We start from the raw sequence: 16,653 nt of genomic DNA, 5'->3' as shown, positions 1-16,653 counted from the left end.
CAGCTTCACGCTTTGTTGTCTTGGATTCTCCAGCATCTGCAGTTCCCATTATCACATATTACTGAGGTGAGCTGTGGCATAAAATAGGTGTTTAACAAGGTATACTCCTCTTTAATTGTTAAGCTTCCCAGCATGAAACTCACCTCATCACACTAAGTGTCGTCAATTTCTCAAGTGATTGTGCCTCAAATCTTGCCTTGGCCCCTGAAATATTCTACCCTCATGAGGGGAAGTTGTTGATTTGTTGCAAGTGAATTTACTGAAAATGCAGCTGTGATCCCACATCAGTAAGTTTTCATAGAAACCCTACAGTGCAAAGAGAGGCCATTCAGCCCATTAAGTTTGCAGCAACCCTCCAAACAGCATCCTACCAACAGCTACCGAAATTATCTCCATAACCTGACATTTCCATGGCTAATCCACCTAGCCTGTACATCTTTGGATAGTTGGAGGAAATCCATATAGACACAGGGAGAATTGCAAACTCCCACAGACAGTCACTCAAGGGTGGAATTGAACCCAGGTCCCCAGAACTATGAGGGAAGCCATGCTAACCACTGTGTCACCATGCTGCCCAGCACAGTACAGAGCATTTGATTTGTATTCTACAACAGAAGGTATCAAACTATCAAACAGGTGAGGGGTGGAACAAAAACAAATTGATGGTGAAACTCAGCAGGCCTAGCAACATTTGTGAAGAGAAAGTAAAGATAACATTTCAAGTTGGTGACCCTTCATCTGATCAACAGGTGGATTTTGAATGTGTGATAATGTAAAACAGTGGACTCAATCAATTAGCAGCACATTTTGGCTCTTTCTGATTTGTATTTTCCTCATTGATAAATATATTGACTAGCCTTAGTCAAAAATCAGGTGAGGGACACCCGAGGAAAGAGGGCCCATTCCCACTGAATATCCAAATTAAGAAAATGTGAAATTGTTTAATGTTTAACTGTGCTTGTTTTAAAGCCTAATAGATTTGAGATTCATAGAAGTTGCACTTTTACCTAACAACTCCACAAATTTTATCTACAATCTATATCCGAATTTACACTTGTCTAATTCAAAATGTTTGATGATTCAAAAATTGTTCTTGGCCATAAATTTAAATTTTGCCATGACGTTTGTGTTGCTTAATACAAACTATTGGAAAATGGGGGCCTTTTGCACAAACCATGATTGAATCATCAAGCACAGATTATAATTGATAAAATCTGAAAAAAAACATTACTCATTATGTGAAAAAGACACAAACAATCATCTTTACATGTAATCACTAAAAGTAATGTGACTGAACAGACACACAAGTACTTCTTTATTAAAAGTATTTTTAGAGTAAACCCAAATGCTGCCTGACAACATGTAGGAAAGGGCCTATCAGTAGTTTCTGGTAGGCCTTGAAGAGTCCAAGAAGTTATATTGCACAATCTTGTTTTCTCTTGAAACCTATAAAAGGCTTGAACGTTTTTATCTACTTTAACTCCCTTCTCGTTTTCTTTTGCTTTGTTGCACCAAATCACTTACAATTCTAACCTACTATAAAGCAGTACTTGTTGCTGTATTTAGCAAATGACTGAATTAATCATTGAAATTAAGAAAAACTCTTTCAATAACGTTGCCTGAATTTAAACAAACTTGTCATTGATGGATTAAAGAAACTGAATTTACACAAGGGCTTATCATTTCCCATAAATATAACGTGATATCCGTTATCGCATCAACAGAAATCCAGGAAAAGTGCAAAATATAACTTGTAAAATGTAGAAGCAAATATGGACAGTTTTATTGCATTTATTCACCACTTGCATGCAGTATTTCTCACCTCCTCTGTGTTGGTATTTTCACATTTCTGCCAAATCCCTGAGATGAAAATCAGTCTCTGCTTTACACAGTAATTACTGTAAGAATTTTCTAAACTGCATACCTCACTCCTGTATGCCAAGTATTCTTCTTATTTTAGAACCCAAAAACTGTTGAGGTGGTAGGGTGGTGGGGGACATGGAAAGAGTGTCAAGGAATTCATTGTCTGTTCTCCACCTGTTGTTATTCTGGTCCCAATCAACCTGCTAGCCAGTCTGGAGCCAGTGGCCATCTGGAAATACTGCTGTGTTTATAAACTTGGCATGCAGCAGCACTCCAGGGCCCTGACCTCCCACACAAATCTGGAAACAATTATAATAGATAGGCGGTGGATTACAAAAAAAAACCTTCACAGGGCTCTGCGTGGAGCTTTGCCTACCATGGGGATGTGAAGGCCTTGTTAGTGGTATAGTGAATTTAAACATCTCTGATTTGCTGAATGACTCAGTTGTTTCTGGTTACTGGCACTGTATTCTCTTTTCTCTGCTCCTACGCCTCCTACCTTCCAAGATTCCCCTTAAGGACTTTTGATACTTTTGAAAGATGAAGTATATTTTTCTCTTGGCCTGTGTAAAACTGCATTTCAAAATGAAAAGCCAAATCTGAATAATACTGCCAAGTGCCGCAATACTCTTAATTGCTCCCATAGCCAAGTTGAAACTTTTGCAATTGCAAAATTTGTATAATGTTAAAAAGAAAAGGAAGGTCAATGCGATTTCATTAGGCTTGCAGAAACTAGTGAAAGCTCATATTTTGTCTAACAGCATGTAATATTTACCTATTTACAGCAAACCTAACATCAATTCTCCTGACAATAAAACATTATGACATATGAATGAAAGTTCGCATTTAGGCACTTTGAAACTGAAAAACGTTAAAGAGAATAAACGGATTTTAGTTTGAATAACTGTTAAACTAGAAAAATGATACATTATCATATCCAACCAAAATCCCAAGATTAATTCTGTGAATAACACATAGCCCATTGTGAGAAATTTAATGCATCGATTTCTTTTTGAATAAAGTCTTAAACTATGTATAGGCTGTACTAAAAATAAACGTTTAAAAATATATGATGAGGTTCAGGAATGTAATATATCTCCATTACTTATATTTAATGATTGCTGTTAATTATCATATAATTACATAAAATCAAGTTTACAGATTCATATCATATTCAAACTCATAATCGTCATGGACTATAATCCACTTCTTATAATCTACATCCATAGAATAAAAGTGAAAAAACTGGGAATAAATCTTTTCTCTAAGAAAGTTTCTCAAATGTTATGTCTGTTTTAACAATGTAATGAAACTCAGCATAATTTAATCATAATTGCAGTTGATTTCACAATATTTTAAAAATGATTAATTTTGTAGTTTGGTGTAAAAAGTGATAGCTAATTTGGAAATTCAGTATGGGTGTGATGAATTGGCTTGCAGTTAAGTAGAAAATGTCACATTTCCTTCTCAGTTTGCTGATCACCTTATGCTTTTAGCAACTTCAAAATGTAAAAGAAAATCTAAATGGGTGAGGGTAAGTCTAGCTAATCGCATATACCTTTAGATGTTCCATTTCAGAAAAACGTTGATCGGTGCATTACTTTATTTTGCAGCATTTCAGTTAGTAGTACCATCACAGTGGTGCCGCACTCTGCTGACTATTTTTGTGTTAGCTTACACAATGAATATGGATGCGCTATTTGTGGAGGCTGTTAGATTTAAACCTGATGCTGTCCTTGTCAACTGTTCAAACACACTAATAGGGTAACAATTAGACATGAGACCCCTGACTAAAATTGCCTCCTGTTTAACATAAGAATTCTGTAGCTGATTTTAACTCTTTAGCACTTGCTCTGGTTCAAGCCAATTTCTAATTCCTACAAGAATTCAAATTTGCGCCATTTTATTCTGTAAAGATTTTTACTACAATGGGAAGATCCTATATCCATTGGCAGCTCCTGAGGAAGCCTTTAATTGGTTAATAAAAACAGCAACGTTTTGATACTTCCTTGTCATTTTTATTGAAAAGTACATCTGCTTCTTTTCTGACTCTCTCATGTTGCTTCATTCTTTCTAAATGACAGGCTGCTAAGTTCAAGTTCATGCAGTTGCCTGGCAAATTGACTATGATAATAGGAAGGCTCCTATCAGTCTAACACATATCAGGATAATCAGATGGCTTAATACTCACAGTGAATGTCATAGCTGTAAAAACAGAATCAATTAATTACAAGTAAAACAATCTTTTTTTAACTACAGTTGAAAGCAAAATTGTATTGTTGGAGAAATGAGAAGGGAACAGCCTGGGCAGTGTCCTTCATTGCTCTGCAGTTTCCTGTGCATTTCCACAATGGAAGTTGTCTGACTCAGAAAGCGTCTTGCAATCTTGTTGTAGTCTGTCTCCCACGCCTTCCATACGGGGCCTTTGATGTGGCTTTTCTTATGTACTGTCCAGTTCACGATCTGACTAACTGTTTAGTTTACAGTGAGTTGTGGAGGATGAAAATGTCCCTGCAGATGATTCACATATGTCTGATCAACGTTTTGACCTTATTTCACATTTACACATATACACTTGACTGTCTCCTTAAATTAAAACCAGTGTTTTAATTTAATGTTTTATTCCTACTTAAGAAAACATACTATCTTTTAAGGAAATGATTCAATTGATTATTATGTTAGTATAGTAAGTGGTCATTCAAAGACCTAGAAAATAACTTAAAAGAGAATGGCATTCTGATTTATTTAGTAAATGAAAATTCAGACCTTAGCTCCATGAAACACATTGTAATAGTCAACTATACCCATGGTGCTTATTAAGTATAATCTAGGATGAAAAGGATAGATACTAGATGAATTTGGTGATTGCCTTCAATGTAAGTTACAGTGCACATGGTCAGGAAATGTAAAGGAAAAATTAAAGTATTGAGATAAGCTGAAGCCAGCTGCTGTGTATTAATACCATAGTAGGGTTCAGCCAGAGTCATCTGAATCAAGTCCACTCTGTTTTGCAATGCTTAAATTAAAACGAGTTTTCTAGCTTTTGAAAGAGATTACCCATGTAAGATAAGCAACACAAATTAACAGTATAGTTCACTTTAAGCATGTATGTTCTTCCTTTGACAACTTCTTGTAACAGAAATGACTGTTTAAAGTTTGATTTTTTTTGTTTGCCAATAGCACAAAAGACTCACAAAAGTACCAACAAGTAGTGTCCACAGTCCTCATTCTGGCAGCCATTTTTAGACGGCTAATTTGGTGTTTTAATCTTTTTGTAGACACAGAGTCCTTCTTCCTGATCCTGGAAACAGAGTTGAGCTTCTTCCAACAAGCATTGCTTGAGAAATCATGTTGCCAAATGCTGACTTTAGATTCATACTTACGATTGTCCATTCACAGTTTATTTTCAGATTGGGTAGATATGCAGGTCGAGAAATAGCTGTCAGCAATAATTAGGGGATTGAGAGTGTCATGCTTTACAGACCATTTTTATTTCTCCACTATTTTAGTACAATCATTAACCCTTTTACAATAAATAGACTTAGCACCTGTGTGAAACTACATTAAGCAGTTTTACATGAACACAATAAAAATTTCATTTGCTAAAATTGCTAAAAGTCCATTTTGTGGTGTATAAAAACATTTTCTACTTTTTTGGTCAACACAGTTGCACGTCATTGAATTAAATATAGATTTTTGGGTGAATGCAGCAATTCTATATCCTTAGATTAAGCCTGAGCATCCAATCATAAAGTAATTTGAAATTATCTACATGAGAAGGAGTGAACTCTTTTTTTAATTGATTGACCAAGTAATTAAATACAATACTGAAACTGAAAAATGTAGAAACAAGCTACCTTTTACTTACAGTGCAATTAGTACTGAAGGAAGATTTCAATTTTGGTAAATACAGTTGACCATTTTTTTCTCTAGCCTGAAGAGGCTGTGTTGCAAACAACATGGGTGCCCACCCAAAATATTTAAATGCACCTGAACAAGTAAAATCTGTCTGATCAAGAGGGTTGTTTTGAGATTGTGTATGTATTGTATAAATCAAATACTGTACTGGAACATAAGAATATGGAACTTAGGAACAGGGATAGGCCATTCAGCTACTCAGCCCTGCTCTGCCATTCAACAAAATCATGATCTGGTTGTATTCTCAACCCCATTTATTGATGAACAATCTAACTGAGCCTTGAATCAACTAGCTACCACTGCTTTCTGGGAAGGATAATTCCACAGATTCATGACCTGAGTGAAAAAGAAACTCATCTTAAAGTGGAAATCACTTATTTTAAGTCTGTATTCTCTACTGATCATATGAAAATGAAAATAAGAGCAGAAATAGACAATTTGGCCTCTTCATTCAGTAAGATTCTGGCAGATCGGTTTGCATTTTAAATTCCATATTCCCATTTAACCTCTTCTCGGCTTCCACAGATGAGAAAATGTCATCCAGATGTTCATTTTATCAAGTCTTCATGGAATCTAATATTGCTGATTGCACGCTACTTATATAATCCTTAGCTATTATTTTACTTGTAAATGACCTAGATCATCATAATTTAGTCTGAAGTTCACAATTTGATATTGGGCTATTTGCCGCCTTTCTGATGGAATGGTTGAGCATTCCTTGTGTGTGTGATGCAGAGTTCTGTGAAAAGGAACACTTGCTGGTCCTTTGATGTACCAGTTCATTGAAATGACACATGATGGTGCAAGGTTCAGCTCAAAGGAAACGTTTTCAGTGATGGACACTATGGACTGAATCTTATATTTTTTGACAAAGAGTTGGATCATCAAATATTTTGGATGGATTTCTGCCATTTTGCACAGAACGTTTTCTTACCATATCTCACAGAGCTCACCTCATTAACTACCTACCTATGACATGACTCTCATCTGCTCTGGCCCTATCTTACATGTAATTTGCCAAACAAATTGCCAGGAATTGCCTGGCATTCCTGGCACCCATACCTTCTCTAGAAGGCCATTATGCATCCAGGCAGGCACTATCAGGAACAGGCTTTCATGTCGATCTAATAATATCAGGTGACTGTTTGCTTTTCTGCCCATCCAAAGTTTACGCATGTTAAGCTGGCATATCAATGTTAGTGGGGGAAGTACACCATACAACAATGTTGCAATGTTGGATGTAAGAGGTGCCTGTGTATTTTCATATTCAATGTTGTAAATGGCCTTAAACGCAAAGATTAAAATTTAACTCCAAAAGAAGGGTCACTGGACTTGAAACTTTAATTTCGTTTTTCCCGCACTGATACTGCTCACCTGCTCAGCTGCCCTGCACAGTTCCTGACATTTGCCTCAGACATGGCACTCAAGGGAAATTTGGTGTTTTGCTTTGTGGCCAGAAGCCTGTGGTAAGATTGCGCATAGGTGGGACATCATCCTCCCCTAGGAACAGTAGACGAGGCCACAGCTCCAGGGCATACCAGTCTGGTCCAAGGTTCCTACTTCAGTCAATGTGGACTTAGCCATCTGGAGAAAAGCCCAGCTATAGGGGAAGAAGGTCAATGACTTTCTCCACTCTGCTAGCATAAGTGCCACCATCTTCTTTCTGATACCTCAGACTCACTCTGTCTCTGCTACAGTACCTCCACCAAGGCACATGCTCTTCCACTCTCAGTATTACCTGCAACATCCTCCCTCACTTGTTATCACCCATCCCAGCATCTGCCCTCTCTACTCATTCATTTGTTAGGGACCTCTCTAAATCTGCACTAAACAGAACAGCTGTGCTACACGCTCGTTTTTATTTCCAGCCATCGTCCGTCTCATTCCAGGAGGAATACCTTCTCACTTCTTTCAAGGAAAGCATCCTGAATTTACCCATCCGAGGGGCAAACTGATCATGCTCAAACCTATGAAGAGATATTGGAGACTTCCCTTGACTTACTGTTTTGGGATCCCCTGCATGAAGTCTATCTTGACTTGAATGAGGACGGCTGACAACTATAACAAGCTTTCTAGCTTTGTGTGTTTGCTAACTGGCAAGGCAAGACAGCAGTATTGTGAGCCTACTACCTCTGGCTGAAAAGACATCATATAAACCTATGCAAGGCAGGGCTGCTACAATCATCCAGGTATGTTTAGAGCGAATAAGCACCATGACAGGAGGTAAAATAGCTGTAGATGCAGCTTGGTTGAGCCCATGAACTGGATGTGTGTCACTGAGTGTGCTGTGTCCCTGCTGTAGCATTACAATGATAATGGCCACATGCTTCCTATAGTACGTCCCTCTCACTTCAGAAGGAACACCTCCTCCTTCCAGTTTGCATCCTGAGCATTGAAGTGCAGAAGCACACTGTAGGAGGATTAGCGATGTGCCATGAGGTTCTTAGAGGCTGGCACATGTCAGATTCCAATTTTCTTGGATACGAAATATGTTTGGCTGGTGTCCATGGAGAGTGTCATGTGATAATGATGCCAGTATTCAGTATCAAGGAGCATTTTTGCAAGCCCCAGATAACTGTTCTGACTTCCATGTTGAAAATTCTCAAAGTTGAGCTTGTTTGGTGCCTTTGGTAAGATAAAATGCTGAATATTGATGAAGCAAGTTGAGGCATAAAGAAGGCATCTAATAAGCTATAATCCTCCCTAATTAGCAAACAGGCCACTGTCTTGTGCAAAACCTGCTTTAACGCTTGACAAATGAATGAAAGAGGCAGCAAATTATTCCTGATATCGAGTTAGGCCTCACTAGATTCTCACCCAATTCTGCCACAAATCTCATAATAGGCCACATCTTTCAGGCACCTATAAGATTCCACCCTATGCCTTGTGTCAAGGGAATGAGTTTGACGTGTTTGGGGAAACGACCAGTTACAGGATAAATCTATAGGGACCTGTACCTATTTAGTGATTATTGTATGTATACAGGTATGTGAATTGAGAAATTTTACACCATCATTTACAGTTCAATTCTAAAAATATTTGTTCAGCAATTCTGTATTTCACAATTATTTCATTTGGAGTTCCTATCTGTTGGGAAGTATATTTCTTACCTCTATAAAAGATACGTTCAGTGTATTGTCAGTATGGTGTGATTGTAAACAAATCTGCTCAGATGTTCTACAACACACTTCTGGAAGGAGTGTACTTGAACCTGTGCCTCCTCACACGGGGGTAGGGATGCTACAACTGTACCACAAGAAAAATTGTGATACCACTTGAAAACTTTACCGCTTGAAATTGCTTCCTCTGAACATTTGTTTAGTATTAGCTAATGATTAAGTATTCTTTGGTGAATGAAGTTGTTCAGGACCTTACTTATCATCATATTTTTCAAATTTTTAGCATCTTACACTGAGATAATACTTTTTGAAAAATAAAATAGACAATTTATGAGGGGGGTGGGGAGAGGTGGTTATGGACGTGAAGTTAGATTCAATTGGTAGCACATCTTACCTCTCTGACCAAACCCCATTCATTGAACATCATCTAAGCTAATGATTAAGTGGAGTACTGAGGGAGATTTCAAGGGGCCTGGTGTCTTTCAGATGAAATGTCAAACCCAAAGCTCATCTGCCTGCTTGGGTACATAAATAAACATAGAATGAGTAATTTAATTAATTAATAAGATGAAGTCATTATTGGCAATCACTAGCTAATAAGTACGATTGTTTACCTAAGGAATTCTGTGTTACTTGTCATGGTCGTGTGCATCCTTGATGCGTGCGATCTGAGAACAATGTCTTCAACCACACATTTTCCAAGCAGTTGCCTTGTGTGGGACATCTTTAAACATGGAAATGCCATTACACATCCATAGACAGACGGTCCTTAACCAAAAGTAGATCCAGTTCCAGAGCCAGGGGAACGAGTGCTGATCTGCCTACTACTGCAGCATTCTTCTGCCAATGCAGCCGTTGATATCACATGAATATCTTCTGCCTGGATCATTGCAGAGGGCTTGTTTTGGATTGCATTTTGTCTGGTTCCTCCCCTTTGACCTTACCATCATGGGTGGCCCAGCCAGTAGCTGAGAACTCCTGATGATATCACTCTCAGGATCACTGAATGCCGAAGGCTCCCTGGTGCAGCAAGTCAGCAATCCACAGAATGGATTAAGATAAAATACAACTAAAATAAAGCTAATCTGAGACATGTCGGAGTTAACACAATTTCTAGATTGCAGAATGTATATGTTTGTGATTGAGAGACTGTGTTGACCAAAGACACAGATAAAAATCAACTTTTAGGAACTCTGGGACAAAAAATAGAAATTTCTGGAAAAGCTCAGCAGGCCTGGCAGTATCTGTGGAGAGAAATTAGAGTTAACATTTTGAGTCGAGTTACCCTTCCTCAGAACTTTTATCATTCAGGTTCTCACTGAGCTGGAGTGCATATTTGAAAGATTGTGACACATATAGGAAGGGGGAAAGAATTCCTGGATAGTTCTATCCAATATATATGGACACTTCAAAGAAAAACCCAGATTCATGAAAGGAAGGATGAGATTGTTATTGGGACTGCGCAACAGGAATTTGAGAAAGTTTGAAAAAAGGTTCTGTAGATACTTGTCCCATCCAAAAGGTATATATTCACTACCTGGGAGGATAAGGACCAAAATTTCAGGGAGAATAGACTCAATGCAGACCAAGACATTATTGGCTCAGAAGATTGCTCAGAGGGACAGAATAGAAATGTGGAATCTATAGGGGACAATACAATTAAGGAGATATATAAAGCCTCCTACAGCCAGAGTTGGGGATGTCGTGTGGAAGCTGGAAACCAAGTTGGAAATATAGGAGATTAATCCAGATGATGGGTTCCATCTTGGAACAAATAACACAGGGTAAAATCCAATAGGGGCCTGAACAGCATGGGCTACGGTGAAATTTGTGGCAGAATCAAGAGAGAAGTCCAGCATGGCCCATCTAAATATTGGGGGAGTCCTGTTCCACCTTTTATGTTTTTGACAAGTGGCCTAACAAGTTTCTTGCTAGGCAGCTGCAAGTTATTTGTTAAATATTTTGTTAACCACCCAAGTCGCTTCTTAATATGCAACTTCCTATCTTACCAATTATGCCAGACAAGGCAGACGTCAAAGAAATTCAACCTGAAAACCCAAGCGAGTACTAGGTTTTCATGTTGAATTTCTTTGACGTCTGCCTTGTCTGGCATAATTGGTAAGATAGGAAGTTGCATATTAAGAAGCGACTTGGGTGGTTAACAAAATATTTAACAAATAACCATCTTTGTTCCAAGATGGAACCCATCATCTGCTGCCTAGCAAGAAACTTGTTAGGCCACTTGTCAAAAACATAAAAGGTGGAACAGGGCTCTCCCAATATTTAGATGGGCCATGCTGGACTTCTCTCCTGATTCTGCCACAAATTTCACCGTAGCCCATGCTGTTCAGGCCCCTATTGGATTTTACCCTGTGTTATTTGTTCCAAGATGGAACCCATCATCTGGATTAATCTCCTATATTTCCAACTTGGTTTCCAGCTTCCAGACAACATCCCTAACTCTGGCTGTAGGAGGCTTTATATATCTCCTTAATTGTATTGTCCCCTATAGATTCCACATTTCTATTCTGTCCCTCTGAGCAATCTTCTGAGTCAATGATGTCTTGGTCTGCATTGAGTCTATCCTCCCTGAAATTTTGGTCCTATTCCTCCCAGGTAGTGAATATATACCTTTTGGATGGGACAAGTATCTACATTACCTCCTTTTCAAACTTTCTCAAATTCCTGTTGCGCAGTCCCAATAACAATCTCATCCTTCCCTTCATGAATCTGGATTTTTCTTTGAAGTGTCCATATATATTGGATAGAACTATCCGGAAATTCTTTCCCCCTTCCTATATGTGTCACAATCTTTCAAATATGCACTCCAGCTCAGTGAGAACCTGAATGATAAAAGTTCTGAGGAAAGGTCACTCGACCCAAAATGTTTACTTTAATTTCTCTCCACAGATGCTGCCAAACCTGCTGAGCTTTTCCAGAAATTTCTATTTTTGTCCCAGAGTTCCTAAAAGTTGAGTTTTCTCTGTGTCTTTGCCCTAAACGTCAGCATTTGTGCTCCTAAGACGCTGCTTGGCCTGCTGTGTTCATCCAGCTCCATCCATTTGTTATCTCGAGTACTTGGCAAGTTCAGCTTGCTGCTTGCTTCAAAGAATTTCTGTGTTAGATATTAGGCAACAACATCTCAAGGTAAGTTACATGGGCACTGGCCACAATCACCCTGCATCCACAGTTATTGACATCTTACATATGCCAACACATAAGACTGCTCATGGCTCATTTTCAACCAACACACAGGATTCCTCTGTACTTCAATGCTGCTTCTCAGCCTACTCCATCAACTACCATTGTAATACTGATTCAAGGACACTGTGTCTTCAGGGAGGATTATGAACTGGATTTACATCTGTTATTTTACCTCAGTTGTTCATAAACAATGTCTTCAAGCATCCCCTTTTTTAAAAAGAGATGATGTACACTTTCAAATTTGCCACATACATAGTTTGAAAACAAAATCATGACACTAGCTGATGCACTCCTTAATCTCATTTTCATGAAAGATTTCTTTTACTTTACTCTGTCTGGGCTGAATTTGTTTATGACTTACGTAGAAGTGCTTCTGTGTTTCTACCCTCGTTGTTTTAGGGTAAAGTACATTTTGTTCCTCTGCACAGGATACTAGGGCAATCAGTTCCCCTCCATTCCGTATAATATTCTTTAAAGGCATCATGCATCTCTGTGATGGTTTCAGTTCATCCACTCATTACAATTTTGTATCGTATTGAAGTGCTGTATCTCAGGTGGTTTGCTTGATCTTCACAAGACAGTTGTCTGACTGTTGCAAAGTTTCTGCTGTGTCAATGACTTGCAGAACATGTTGTGCAGTTGCTCATCACTGGATCTGGAAGATTACACACTCTGTAAAAGTCAGCAACTTCTTTCAAAAGGCATACAGTATTTAACAGCATGTTAGTGATGTAAATCTACTTCCTTTATATGTAGATAATTTTCAAATGGTTTCTCTGCGAATGAAGCAAACAGTCTTTGCGGGGGCTTTAAAGAAGATAGAAGTGGTTTGAGAAAGATGCCTTGCAATATCTAAAAACCGAAAGAACTGCAGATGCTGTAAATCAGGAACAAGAACAAAGTTGAAAGGAAAAGGTCAGCGGGTCTTGCAACATGTGTGAAGGAAAAGGCAGAGTTAATGTTTCAGGTCCAGTGACCCTTCCTCAGAACTGATAGAGGCTGAGAAAGCATCAGTTTGTGTTTAGAAAATAGAGAGATGGTTGGGGTAGGGAGCAAGTGCTAAGATAGTGCCCAAAGAGAGAGAAAAACAGTTGCACAGACAAAGGAGTTGCTAACGATCAGGTCAGGAGGGTGCACAGTTGTTAATGGGGGCTGTTAGTGACTAACAGGGGGTGTGTAGTGGCAGGCCATGTGGTAACAAGGACTGGTGTGTGGGGTAAGGGACATGGAAGAGTTTAGGCCCCAAAATTATTGAACTCAATATTGAGTCTGGAGGGCTGTAGGATCCCCAAGCAGAAAATGAGGTGTTGTTCCTCCAACTTGCGTTGGACTTTGCTGGAACACTGCAGCAAGCCAGAGGCAGAGATGTTGGCCAGGGACCAGGGTGGTGCACTGAAGTGGCAGGCAACAGGTAGTTCAGGGTCTATTTTTCCAAAAAGAATATAGATGTTCGGCGAAGTGGTCAGCAAGTCTATGCTTCGTTTCCCCAATGTAGGGGAGACACATTGTGAGCAGTGGATGCAGTAGACCAGATTCTGGGAAGTGCAGGTGAAGTGTTGCTTCACCTGGAAGGTATGTTTGGGCCCTTGGATACTGGGGAGGGAGGAGGTAAATGGGCAGGTGTCGCATCTTCGCTGGTTACAGAAGAAGGTGCCATAGGGCTGTTCGGAGGTGTGGACCAGTGTGTCCCAAAGGGAACAGTCCCTGCGGAAGGCGGACAAGGGAGGCAAGGGGAATATGTGTCTGGTAGTGGCATCTTGCTGGAGGTGGCAGAAATGGCGTCTGATGATGTTCTGGCTGTGAATGCTGGTGGGATGGTAGGTGTGGATAAGGGGGACCCCTATCGCTTTTGCGGGAGGGAAGCGAAGGGGTGAGAGCAGAAGTGTGGGAGGTGGGTCGGACCCAGTTGAGGGCCCTGTCAACAACGGAGCTGGGGAGTCCTCGGTTGAGGAAGAAGGTGGACATGTCGGATGCTCCCCTGTCGAATTTGCCTCACCTGCGACAGAGACGGAGGAACTGAGAGAATGGGATGGAGTCTTTACAGGAAGCAGGGTGTGAGAATGTATGGTCCAGATAGTTGTGGGAGTCGGTGGGTTTGCAGTGAATGCTATTGGCCAGTCCATCCCCAGAAATAGAAACAGAAATGTTGAGGAAGGGAAGGGAGGAGTCAGAGATAGACCAGGTGACTTGATGACAAGGTGGAAATTGGAGGTGTAATTGATGAAGTTTTCCAATTCCGGACGAGAGAGGGAAGCAGCACGATGATGTCATTGATGTATCGGAGAAAGAGTTGTGGGTGGGGGCCAGAATAGGACTGTAACAAGGAATGTTCCATGAACTGTACAAAGAGACAGGCATAACTAGGGTCCATTTGGGTACCCATGACAACCCCTCTTACCGGAAGAAAATCAGAGAAGGTGAAAGTGAAGTTGTAGAGGAGGCGGACGAGCTCGGCCAAGTGGAGGAGGGTGGTGGTGGGTGGGGATGGTTCAGGTCATTGCTCCAGGAAGAAGTGGATAGCGGTAAGATCCTCCTGTTGGGGAGTGGATGTGTAAAGAGATTGCAAGTCCATGGTAAAGAAGAGATGGCTGGAACAGCTAAACTGGAAGTCAGTTCCTCCGTCTCCGTTGCATATGTTCAGATGAGGCCAACTTCGACAAGGGAGCCTCTGAAATGTCCACCATCTTCCTCAACCAAGGATTCCCCAGCTCCATTGTCGATAGGGTTCTCTCCCGCACTTCACCTCTCATCCCTTCTGTTCCCTCCCACAACAGCGATAGCATTCTCCTATTCCTCACCTACCATCCCACCAGCATCCACATCCAGAAGATCATCAGATGCCATTTCTGCCACCTCCAGTACGATGCCACCACCAGACACATATTGCCCTCCCTTCCCTTCTCCACCTTCCATAGAGACCATTTCCTCTGGGATACCCTGATCCACACTTCCTTCACGCCTAACACCTCCCCACAGGCCTACATTATCTTCCCCTGTAACCGGCGAAGGTGCAACATCTGTCAATTTACCTCCTTCCTCCCCAGTATCCAAGGGCCCAAACATACCTTCCAGGTGAAGCAACACTTCACCTGCCCTTCACAGAATCTAGTCTACTGCATTTGCTCCTCAAAATGTGGTGTCCTCTACATTGGGGAAACAAAGCGTAGACTTGGTGGCCGCTTCGCAGAACATCTTGGTTCTGCTCGCAAAAAAGACCCTGAACTACTTGTTTCTGCCACTTTAATGCACCACCCTGCTCCCTGGCCAATATCTCTGTCTCTGGCTTGCTGCAGTGTTCCAGCAAAGCCCAACGCGATCTGGAGGAACAACACCTCATTTTCTGCTTGGGGAACCTACAAATCTCCAGACTCAATATTGAGTTTAATAATTTTAGGGCCTAAACTCTCCCATGTCCGCTACCACGCACACCAGTCCTTGTTACCACATAGCTTGCCGTTACACACCCCCTGTTGTTAGTCACTAGCATTCCCCATTAACAACTATGCACCCTCCCAACCTGATCGTTAGCGACTCCTTTGCCTGTGCAACTGTTTTTCTCTCTCTTTGGACTCTATCTTATCATTTACTCTCTACCCCACCCACCTCTCTATTTACTGCATATAAACTGACATTTTCCCAGCCACTATCAGTCCTGAGGAAGGGTCATCAGAAGCAAAATGTTAATTCTGTTTTTCCCTTTGAAATACCTTGTAGTTAGACTGCCCATCACTTCCTCTCTCCCTACAGGTACTGCTTAAAACGTTATAGGCAAAGATAATAAAGAGGCATTGCTCCTCTGCACAGCACCATTCACTTGGCATTAATGATCTGGATGCAAAAGCAACAAGTTGTTATTGCATGAGGATTGCCCCAAGTTCTGTTTTGATGACACTACAGCACAAAATGACTTCATTATCGACTTCATAGCGTCTGTGGCTTTGTTGGCACTAGTTGTTTGATGTAATGAAAGCAGCCTTTTGTTCCAAGCCCTAATACCACTGAGCATTCTGTTGACAAATTGGGCAAGAATCAGATTAGATATTTCAAAACAATTCATTGTGAAAATGTGCTTTAATATCAAATACTATCGTTTAGTAAACCTGAATTGAACTTCAAAGTACAGAGTGCCCTGACCTTACAGTCAAAAGTGGCTATTTCATTGCAGCACTGTACATTGCACTTCCAGTGCTTTGGATAACCCATGAAGAGGATGGCTACTGGAGAATGTGAAGACCCCACATATTCATTCCTTAAGATTCTGCCCCTTGGCACTTGTACCTAAGATGGTGCGTTGTGTGGAAACATTGCACACTTTTCACTGTATTCTTGTACTTTTGTACCTGAGTACACATGGCAATGCAACCAAAAATCAAAATAAAAAATTAGCAAGGCATGTGAGCAATCACCTAAGGCATTCAACTGCTGGAGATTAATCGTTACGCCTCATCACTTAAGACATTGAAACCTTGAAAAAATCTGTCCGCAAATGATTTGATCAAGTTCAGCTTGGAATACATTGTCAATTACCTTATTTGGATCTCTTGGGTAG

General features: G+C 40.3%; 1 long non-coding RNA gene across 1 annotated transcript in view; it reads right to left on the bottom strand.

The window, feature by feature from the left end:
* Positions 1 to 1,923, bottom strand: part of LOC132209625 (uncharacterized) — a 100,229-nt gene extending 98,306 nt beyond the window's left edge. The window contains exon 1 of the long non-coding RNA XR_009445804.1: positions 1,823 to 1,923. This is a non-coding gene — a long non-coding RNA (uncharacterized LOC132209625). The remainder of the gene's footprint in view (positions 1 to 1,822) is intronic.
* Between the last annotated feature and the right edge of the window lie 14,730 nt (positions 1,924 to 16,653).

This window comes from Stegostoma tigrinum, chromosome 5 (genome assembly GCF_030684315.1).
Source record: "Stegostoma tigrinum isolate sSteTig4 chromosome 5, sSteTig4.hap1, whole genome shotgun sequence".
NCBI lineage: Eukaryota > Metazoa > Chordata > Chondrichthyes > Orectolobiformes > Stegostomatidae > Stegostoma > Stegostoma tigrinum.
The sequence above is the reverse complement of the archived record's forward strand: the minus strand, read 5'-3'. Positions and strand labels throughout refer to the sequence as shown.